General features: G+C 48.9%; 2 long non-coding RNA genes across 2 annotated transcripts; one reads left to right on the top strand and one right to left on the bottom strand.

Annotated features, from left to right (window-relative positions):
- Window positions 1–1,493: 1,493 nt before the first annotated feature.
- LOC147252796 (uncharacterized) lies at window positions 1,494–7,574 on the bottom strand. The gene is made up of 3 exons (XR_015118391.1): window positions 7,440–7,574; window positions 3,031–3,160; window positions 1,494–2,719 (listed from the first exon to the last, which is right to left on the bottom strand). It is a non-coding gene; the product is annotated as an uncharacterized LOC147252796 (long non-coding RNA).
- Window positions 7,575–7,689: 115 nt separating this feature from the next.
- On the top strand, window positions 7,690–8,591 carry LOC147252795 (uncharacterized). Its single transcript, XR_015118390.1, has 3 exons — window positions 7,690–7,845; window positions 8,159–8,333; window positions 8,454–8,591. It is a non-coding gene; the product is annotated as an uncharacterized LOC147252795 (long non-coding RNA).
- The last annotated feature ends 1,025 nt before the right edge of the window (window positions 8,592–9,616 follow it).

Here is a 9,616-nt window from a genome sequence, read left to right as displayed (position 1 = left end):
GACGCACCAGCACCGACATATGGGCCCCTCACAATTCATTAGTATTGTCATGTAAAGGAGTGTAATCCCACTGTAAAGCTAATGGAACGTTAGCCCGTACAGTACAGGTCCACCGCGCCGCTCCTTTCATTCATTCCCGCCCTTTTATGAAGTGTCGTGTAATTCACTCAGAGGTTTTTAACGTAGCTGCAGCCCCGCGGGTGCGTCGCAGCAGCAGCAGCCGCGGCTTTACAAGCCACTCTCCTCTTGTTTACAGCTGCGGCGCTTGTCCAAACGAGCCCTCGCACACATAAACAGCAGCTCCGTGCAAATATTACAGTGCCCTTATTAACCAGGCCAGGCTGCAATTACATTAACATCCAGAGAGCGAGCGCCAGTCCGCCGTGACAGATCCTCTCGCACTCAGTGTTTCTTGGCGGCGTTACGGTCCTCATAATCTGATTCACAGTTTTTGTCATGCTGCCAAGAGGCGAGTTGCATTAGCTGAGCGCGATGGGCCCTAATGAACTGAGAGTCGATGTTAAACACACTGGAATGACGCCGTTCACCCACACTGTCACTGGCAGCCATGTTGGATTCAAGCTGTCGGTTCTGGGAGGTTTGTTAGGTCCTAGATGATGGAACGTCATGTTTGGTTCAGGGTGTGGCTCGCTTGGGGCGTGAGGCACAAAATGGCTGCTCACTTAGTCAATGAAGGGCTCAGAATCCAAGATGGCGCCACAGTCACATCTCAGGGCTGATCAGGTCGTTACGAGGGAGAGGGCCGCTCCCCCTGGCACAAGGTTTGATGGACAAGCACGCAAGGGCCAGCGGGTTCGGGGGTGCGGGTGGGGTCCAAGTGAAATGGCGGGTTTTGGTGCACATCCAAGGTCGGCTCGGCGCTGCTCCTTTCACCAGTTCCTCAGAATCATCATTGGTATGCAGGAATGTGTCCCTAGGAGGCTATTCTGTGATTTTGGAGGGAAACGTGCTTGAGACCCGTCGCTAGGACAAAGGATGTGGATATGAACATGGTCAGTGCCAAGAAAAAGTGGGCATCTGTCCAGATTTGTCCACCATTGTGAGTCGCCGCTGCTGCCGCCACCACTGCCGCCACCGCCGCCACCGCCACCGTGCTGCACCCCGTGCTGTGTGTGTGTATATCGGTTATTAATCAAGATGATCAGAACATGGATGGACCAAGGCTGCTCTGGCTTCATAAGCAAAAATCTGTGAGATGATTGTTGACTTTGTGATTTCTTCTGAACTCCTGGGACCAGGCTGAAAACACTGCCATGGTGCGTTCAGGAGCTTCTACAGACACAGAACAACCGTCGAAAGACTGTAAATAAACTCTGAATCAGACGCCGCTGGTCCTGCTCCTCCAAACACAGCGTTCTGTGTTATTAGCAAGAAAACCCTGAGTGACAGGAATGGTTTCAGGAAACTCCAGCGTAGAACACAAATATTTTATTTGACAATTTGGGAACTGCAGTTCACGTTTTCATGCACTAGATTAAAGCAGAGTTGTAAAAGAGGGTAAAATTAGCTGCGCCTGGATCAGACAACACTAAAATACTGTTTAAATATTAACACATCAAATGATCTATTAATAATGTATAGCAGGAGTTGTTTTACTCGGTATTTTGTGCGTTGTTTGCTGATTGCACTCACTTTTATGTGCCTGTGTGAATGCAGAGCTTTTATTTGAGAGTAAAGTATTGGCAGCTTTATTAAGTGAAGGATCTCAGTACTTTGTCTTCTGATCCCAGCAGCATTTAATCGTTAGTGAGAGATGATGATTAAAATACTGTCGACAGCCACCGTCGGCTCGGTGGGAGCGGCTGAACGTCGTAGGTCAGAAGATTCTCTCTTACTGGAAGTTTGATGATTGACGGAGGAGGAAACCGTGTTTGTTTGTTGTTTGTGTGTTCACAACTCATGTGATCACTCGATCGCACAACTGAACTCTGTTTTTGTTGCTTTTTTCTTCACGCGGACAACTTTGACTGCTCTGTATCGAGTGCTTTCATTACTGAGGGATGACATCACAAGATGACCAATCACAACGACCCCCTGCTGATCAGACGCGTTGACTCAGAGTTCCTTTCCTGGAGTTAAAGTAGAAATACTCTGATAAAATCAAAGTATCCGTTCGAAAATCCACTTCAGTAAAAGTAGAGAAGAATTTGATACTGAGTTTATTCATTGGACGAGGATTCAGGCTGGAGCTGAAAACCATTTGGAGCCGATTGAATCGAGTCTGTTCACTTTGACTCAACGAGCCTCAGACCAGTGGTGCACCAGCACGCGTCCTCGCTCCTCGTGTCCATGTCTCCTCTCATGAACTCAGTCATCGCACCAGAAAGGAGTGACCATCTTTGGCAGCTGCAGTAGAAGCAGCATGGAGGACAGCGACGGCGTCGGCACCTCCCACACACGTCTTCTGTCTGAGCTGCAGTTCCTTCATTTACTGTCCGAGCGCTAAATGAGGAGCCCGGCGTCGTTGGAAGCACACAAACACACACAAGATGTTTTTCCTCAGCCGATCTCAAAGCTCTGCAACTTCTGCAGAAGCTTCCGTGCGTCTCTCAAGGCCTGGGCCCTGACTCCTCCGGTGCAGCTTCAGCAGCTGAAACTGTCGCAGCAGCTTCAGCCGTGATGTGATGGCGGTGAGACAGCGAAGCCTGACGAGTTCCTGCCGGATCGCTGAGGAAGCTTTCTAGAAGGCCAAAGAGCCCTGTTGTGGAATGTCAAGTAGTTTGGCCGGGGCGGGCGACTGAAGCGGGAAGTGATTTGACTAATGTTTCCCCTTTCATAGCGCCCCCCTCCACCCGCCACCCTCCGCCCCCCCAACCGCCAAAACCTCCCCAAGAAAACTTTACGGTGATGTCATTCATATGCAAAGCAGGCGTGCTTTCAGCGGGTGAATGTGTGTGCATGTGTCTGTGAGGGAGTGTGTGTGGATACATGTGTGCGTGTACGTGTGTGTGTGTGTGTGTGTGTTGCTTGAGTGCCTGATTCCATTACTTGAAGGACCATTACACTTGCCTGTCAACAGCCAAAAGACCTGAGAAAAATTAGCAGATTAAATCACTCTGCTCCTCTTCCTCCTCCTCCTCCTCCTCTTCCTCTTCCTCCTCCTCCTCCTCCTCCTCACCCCTGCAAGCGTGTGGTTGTACTGTCAAGACAAAATAATCAAATGTAAACCCCGTCCTCTTCTCCTTTGATCGTGGCATTAGTCTTTGATCAGTGACACCCAAAACTTTGGTGACAAATCCCTGAAGTGACGGTGGAGACGATGGCGGTGCGGGACTCCATGGATCGAGCCGAGCTGCAGCGCCGCTGTTCGACCACGAAGGTGCAAGGGGTCAAAACCTCGGTCGGTCCGTGAGTCTATAAGTGTTCATTCCTGGATATTAAATGTTACTTAGACTAAACAGAAAAATTAAATCTGCACTTTTCTGGTCTGGTTCTGGTCTGGAGTCTCGCTGTGTGACACTGTTGAGGACTTGGAGCTGATCTGAGCTGAGGGAACTGAGCAGTCTTCTAAAGAACCTCAAAGTTCCTTAAGAACCCGTCGTCCTCCCCAATTTCAAACTGAAGCATCGCCAAGCCTCTTTTTGTGTTAACGGATTGATTCACGTATGACGGAACATGACTGCAGTCATGAGAGAACCTCTTCCTCTGAAGTGAGACAAGAAGAACTTGCTCTGATGGACGTTCCTCATCGTAGGCCTGCGCCTCATTAAATGACCACATCTTCAACAAATGTCTGTTAATTGGATCACGCCATCATGATTATTATCATGAGAACAACCAGGTGAATCACCCAGCGACCAACATGTCTGGAGATTTTGAGGTTGTTTGTTTTTTGTAGGAAAATCTAAGTGGGGAAAAAATAGAAATTGTCACTGTGTCCCACGGATCTGACAGACAAGCAAGGAGGGCGGAAGTCATGAGCTTGAGGGTTGAGGTGAATCCATCGCAGCCGTCCAAGTGAACACACCTGCTTCACTGATGCTTAACGTCTTTGTGTCGCTGAGGCGTGTGTTCCGTGTCCTGCTGTGGAGTCACTGGTCTAAAAATCAGGAACACGTCCAGGTTAGCGAGGGGGCACGCAGCACGCCAGGGGCCAAATCCTAGGAACAGCTGCAACGAGGGTGAGCGGCACCAATGTGGCATCGCAGTCGAGTAAAATCAAATCACTTGGCAACATCTGAGCTTCCAGGATGCGTTTATGACTGAGTGAGGGTTCAAATGTCCAGGAGGGCTCAGCATATTTGACAAAGCTTCTGGCATTAAAAACCATCGAGCCTGTCAGTGAAATCGTGCCCCAAACATAAAGTGGACTGATAGAAATCCTGCAGGCGACTCCAGAGGTGGCGCCCTCGCGTACGCTGAGGTGACAGGAATCCAGCAGCTTCTCCCCTCAAAAACAAAGGAATAAATCAGATCCTGTAATGTGGGAATGAAACCCCCTCGGGTCAGATTAACATTCTGGGAAAAAAAATTCCCTGCTGGGGTATTTGCCACAGACCAGATGGGTGTACCCCGAAAAATCAGCCACACAGGGGGACACGTTTGAAGAAGAGGAGGTTCGGCCCCCCGGGGAAGATGGAGAAGAGAGTGTCGGAAGAGGTTGTGGGAGGGGGGAGTGTGATGAGTTAATGCAGACAGCTCGACAAAGACCGCCACCGTCAGTGAGGGCAGGGCGGAGCACGGGAAAGGAGCGAAGGTCAAGGGGACCTCAGGGGGTTCAAGTTCAAGTGACTGTCAGTGTCTGCGTGCTAAGAACAGCGCCGCAGCCTCCGAGTGCTCCCACGTCCGGTTACAACCGCATTTCCTCCCCAGCACCGCATCTGAAACCATCTGTGCCGAATCAGGTCACATGCAGGGTTGAGATCCATCCGCTCACATCCGAGACGCTGAGCTGGGGAAGCGGCCGCCGCTGCCGCCACCATCGCTGCCGCCGCTGCCGCTGCCACCGTCCTGTGGAGCTTTGGGTGGTACTGAGGGACAGGAAGTGTTCAGAGGCCGTGTGTGTGGTCTAAGTGAGGAAATTCTCCAGCAGCCTGGATTACACCATTAATCCAAGAATAATCAGAATAGAAATGTTCCTGTCACCACCTCAGTCAGAGGAGCGCCACCCGGCGGGACGGTGTAAACCTGCCCTCACCCGTCGGTGCTGACACATAAACCAGTTCATCTGTAGAGTTTATGGGATTTTAGAGTCAATTATATGAATGAACTCTGTGTCTATCTCAGGTCAAAGGTCACATCAGGACGCCTCAGCAGCTCTGTGTAGAGAGAAGAACCTTTGAGTGTCAGCAGGTGGTAGGTGACCGACGGCAGCAAGAGGTCAAGTCGAGCTCAGGTGAAGGGTTTGACTTGTTGTTAATCAGTTCATATGGATTATAGCTCAGGAACAGGGTCCGTTAAGCCAACACAGACCCGGGTTTTCCTGATCTGGTCTGGTCTGAACACCCTTGACCACAGAACAAAAGTTCAAATCCATTTAATGAACTAGAACTGGTCCCTGGTGATTTAGAGCCCAATGAAAAAGAGCATATGTTTGTTTTCTTTTCTGTGACCAAGCAGAGGTCAGAGGTCACACAGACCTCTGCTGTCACCTCATAAAATGCCACATCACCACTGACCCCCTTGTCACCTCTATGACCTCTGCTCAATGGAAGGTCAACAGGGAGGAAATCTGTGTTCCCGCATCTTTATGGTTCCCTCAAACAAACTAGACAAACTGCAACATGCCCACAAGCTGACCTCTGACCCCTCAGCCTGCTGGCCCTGACATGGGGAGGGTGGAGGGCTCAGTCCCTTCAACCAGACCAGTGACCAAGGAAGAGTGATGTAAGGTTTGTTTTTACATAATAAAAACCTGAAACCCGGTCAGCGCCGTAGTGAGGACTAGTGGATTGGTCGCCCACGTCTACGGGCTGAGCTGCATCAGCACTGCTGGTGCGGTTAAACCACAACCACCTGGTTTGTCCTGTTTACAGGTACGTAGCACGGTTGCGCGCATCACGGTGGCGGGAAGGCGTGTTTGAGCAATGTTTTGAATAGAAAAGCAGTAAAAGAGGAAAAAATGGGAATGAAGTTGTGGCAGACAGACAGGAAGAGCTGATGAGGATTGATTATTACATCCTGGACCTTCAGCCCATCGCTGCGCCGTGGCAGTGACGTACGGGAGCTGAACTGCTGTGACTCAGCTGACGTACCTGTGGAAACTCCTCCCACTCTTGGAAGATTTGGACCTGAGGCAGGAGTCTGATCTGGAATCAGCTCAATTTAATTGTCGAGACAAACCTTTTATTTGTGAGTTACTGAAAATCTCCCTGCTGCTTTGAAATGCCCGATCAATAAAATGCATTTTTGTCATATCTGCATACGGCCATCTTCAAGAAACTGATCAGGTGGGTCAAAGGGGCGGCTCGCACGGTTGCTTTGGTGTGAGGAGGCATCATGGAAATCATCCCATGAGCTCAAACTCCTCTCTGACATTGAAGCTTTCGTCTTGTGTCACAGCACAAACACCGAAGACTCGACGTGAACTCCAGACGGCTGAAAGCGTCTCCAGCCTTCGAGCGACTTCTAATTATTCACTTTAAACAGCAAACTGGAGCTGACGAGCAGACGACGCTTAATGGACGCCGCGTCTTTGTTAGTTAACCCTCCTGGCTCTTAATGTCGTCTTGCCCCACCTCGCATTATTGGTCAACACTGGAAAATACACACACACACACACACACACACGATGGCAGTTGCTTGTCAGAATGGTGCCATGCTCCACCTCTCCTCACAGCTTTCATGCTAGCTCCTGGTTGCCTTGGCAACTGGCTGTGTGTGTGTGTGTTGGCATTGTGCCGAATACAACATGAAGAGCGAGGGCGAGGACACAGGATGCACACACACACACACACACAAATTAATTTATGGAGATGTGAGAAGTGCAGGATTAGCATGATGCTTGGTTTTATTATACATCGACTTTAGGGGCCTGACGGTGAGACAGACCACGGAACCACATCAGGTCTCTCTCTCTCTGTGTCAACAAAAAAACAAATATAAAAAGCAGCAACTTCTCAAGGTGACTGGGTCTGTTGTGTAAGTTTGTGCGTGGAAAACATGCTAACTATCATGCTAGTGTGTATTAGCTTGGTGATGGTGGGGGTGAATGATTGGCAGGTTGACTTTTTGTTGCATGTCAGCTGACAGGAAGTGACAGACTGATGGTTCCGAAGTCGGTGAATGCTGCACTTCATGGTACGAGTTCTTAGTGTATACTGGAGGATTCAAGTGGCTCTTTTTTTTGTGGAGTACAGAGTGCAACGTCTCACACTGAGTCATTTAATCAATAAATAAAACCCTTATTTTCCCCTCCAAGAATGAGATGTGTGACCACTCGTGTTGCAGCCAGTGTTGCTCTGCAATTTGCAATCTACCTGATTTGGTGAAGTTCAGTTCCGCCACACTGCCGATGCTAACTGCTCACGTTGACGGCTTCCTCGGCGAACACTCCCTCCCATGAGCAAAGACTGCCATGCTAGCTCTGACTGTCGCTTCCAACACAGGTAGCAGCGGATCTGCAGCCACACCACTCCTGTTTTTCAGTCCGACCAGCTAATTGCAGTTAATTGCATTCACCTGCCGGCCCCCGTGTGTATCAGCGGCTAATTACAGGGTCGGAATGAAACTCAGCAGGACCCTGCAGCCGTCTGACCAGGACCAAGCCCACTGACCTGCATGTATGGGCTTTGTCACACTTGATCCACACCTGACATTTAGTGCATTAATTCAGTGTGTGTGTGTGTGTGTGTGTGAGCGAGACCTTCAGGTGTGACACAGCAGGTGAGCAGGGTTATGTTTTTAACTAATGGTTTTCACCATGAAACTTCCCCAGCCGATTACTTACATTAAGACCTGTTTTGTGTGACACATTTGAATATGCAAATGAGACATTATCTAATTAAATCCCCGGACATTTGCACAGATTCCCAGCGCTGGGTTCATGTCGCTGACCTGTCTGTAGTCGTTTGCTCTGGTCTGAAGGAGAGGCGGTATAGGACTTGACTCCTAACCACATGGGAGTGTCGACTCCTCTCATTGGTCAGGTGTGTCTGTCTTATTTGACTTGATCATCTTGTTTATGTTCCCCTCACAGAACACATCGGCTTCCAGGAGCCTTTTGCCAGAACTTGTCCAGTTGTGCCGATGGTTTGGTTCACGTCACCCTGAGCCGGCCGGAACACCAGAGCGAGTGAAAGCTAATCGAACTCCCCGCGGTGGCGATTAGCGATCTGAGTCTGTTGTTGAGGGTCAGGCCAAGTTTGATAAAGGTTATCGGAAAAATAGATAAACCCACAGCACCATCAGCTTTGAGCAGATGAGGAGAGATTAGACGTTTTTGGTGGCCACAAATGTTTGAGATGAAGCTGAATGTCTCTTTTTTTTTTTAGAGGACGATTAAAGAGGCTCAGCCAACCCTAACTAACAAACCGATGCCACCGTCCGATGATCTGACTGAACATGTCTTCATTTGTAGAATGCACAGAGCACAAATCCAACTCCTAAATATCTGTGAGAATAAAACATGTGACGTGGTTCTCGCTGTGTTCGCTTTTAACCTCCTGAGCTCAAACTGAAACACAGAATTTTCCTCCCATAATTCCTCACTGGTTAGCTGCTAATTAACAGCTGACATGCAGTTAATCCAGCTACCTTTCAGCAGCTCGGGGCCGCAGAGGGGCCTCGGGGGCCTCCACACGGAGGTCCTCTTCCTGGGAGAGACAGCGTCCATTTATTTGATCCCATAAGGTTGGTTGTTCTACACCTTAATCCACACACTGGGCTCCGCCCACCATCATTGAGATGCTCTGATTGGATTACACCACAGATCGGCCTTCGTTTGTGAAAGAGGCGCATACGGGCGGGAGGCTGTCAAAGGGGACGTGTGTGTGTGTGTGTGTGTGTGTGTGTGTGTGTGTGATGTATATATCAGTGCCTTTACAGTGATTTCTCATCCCAGAGTTCAGGCCTCCAGTGTGTTTCACTGAGGTTCATTAATCTACTGGAGAGCAAACTAAAGCTGCAGCTCAACACCATGAACTCGTCTTTTTACAGAGATTAAACCTGAAAATCTGTCTGATTTATCCACAATTGTTGATGGCAGAAAAACAACCACCACTCATCACATCTCTGTCCAGACTCATTTCAGTTCCTGTAGGTTTCTCAACTAGCAAAGTGAGATAATCAAGAAAGAACACCGGACTTTTATCCACGATGGAGCAGAAATTGCAAATTAAAGAAGAAAAAAATCTAAATAGCGAATGATGCTGAAGCGGCCCCCAAAAAACTCTGAAAACAAACAATAATTTGAATTATTGGTGGAGGAATTATCGCCATGGGTTTAACCCGGCAATAATGTTTCACGGCTGCCGCAGGAGCAGTGAATCAGTTTACAATAAAACACGTCAGTCCACCAACACTGTTGCTTTATGTGGAGTTCACCAGGTGAAATGTTCGGCCCCTCGATTCTGCCTGTGTCCCTTAAAGATGTTAATATCAAATCATAATCATGTGACAAAAATAAACATTAAGACATAAAATAACATCCAAATTC

The sequence above is a fragment of the Aulostomus chinensis genome, chromosome 11 (assembly GCF_037954235.1).
Source record: "Aulostomus chinensis isolate RoL2024-O1b breed Wild chromosome 11, RoL_Achi_v1.0, whole genome shotgun sequence".
NCBI lineage: Eukaryota > Metazoa > Chordata > Actinopteri > Syngnathiformes > Aulostomidae > Aulostomus > Aulostomus chinensis.
This window is presented reverse-complemented; position numbering and strand designations above follow the sequence as displayed.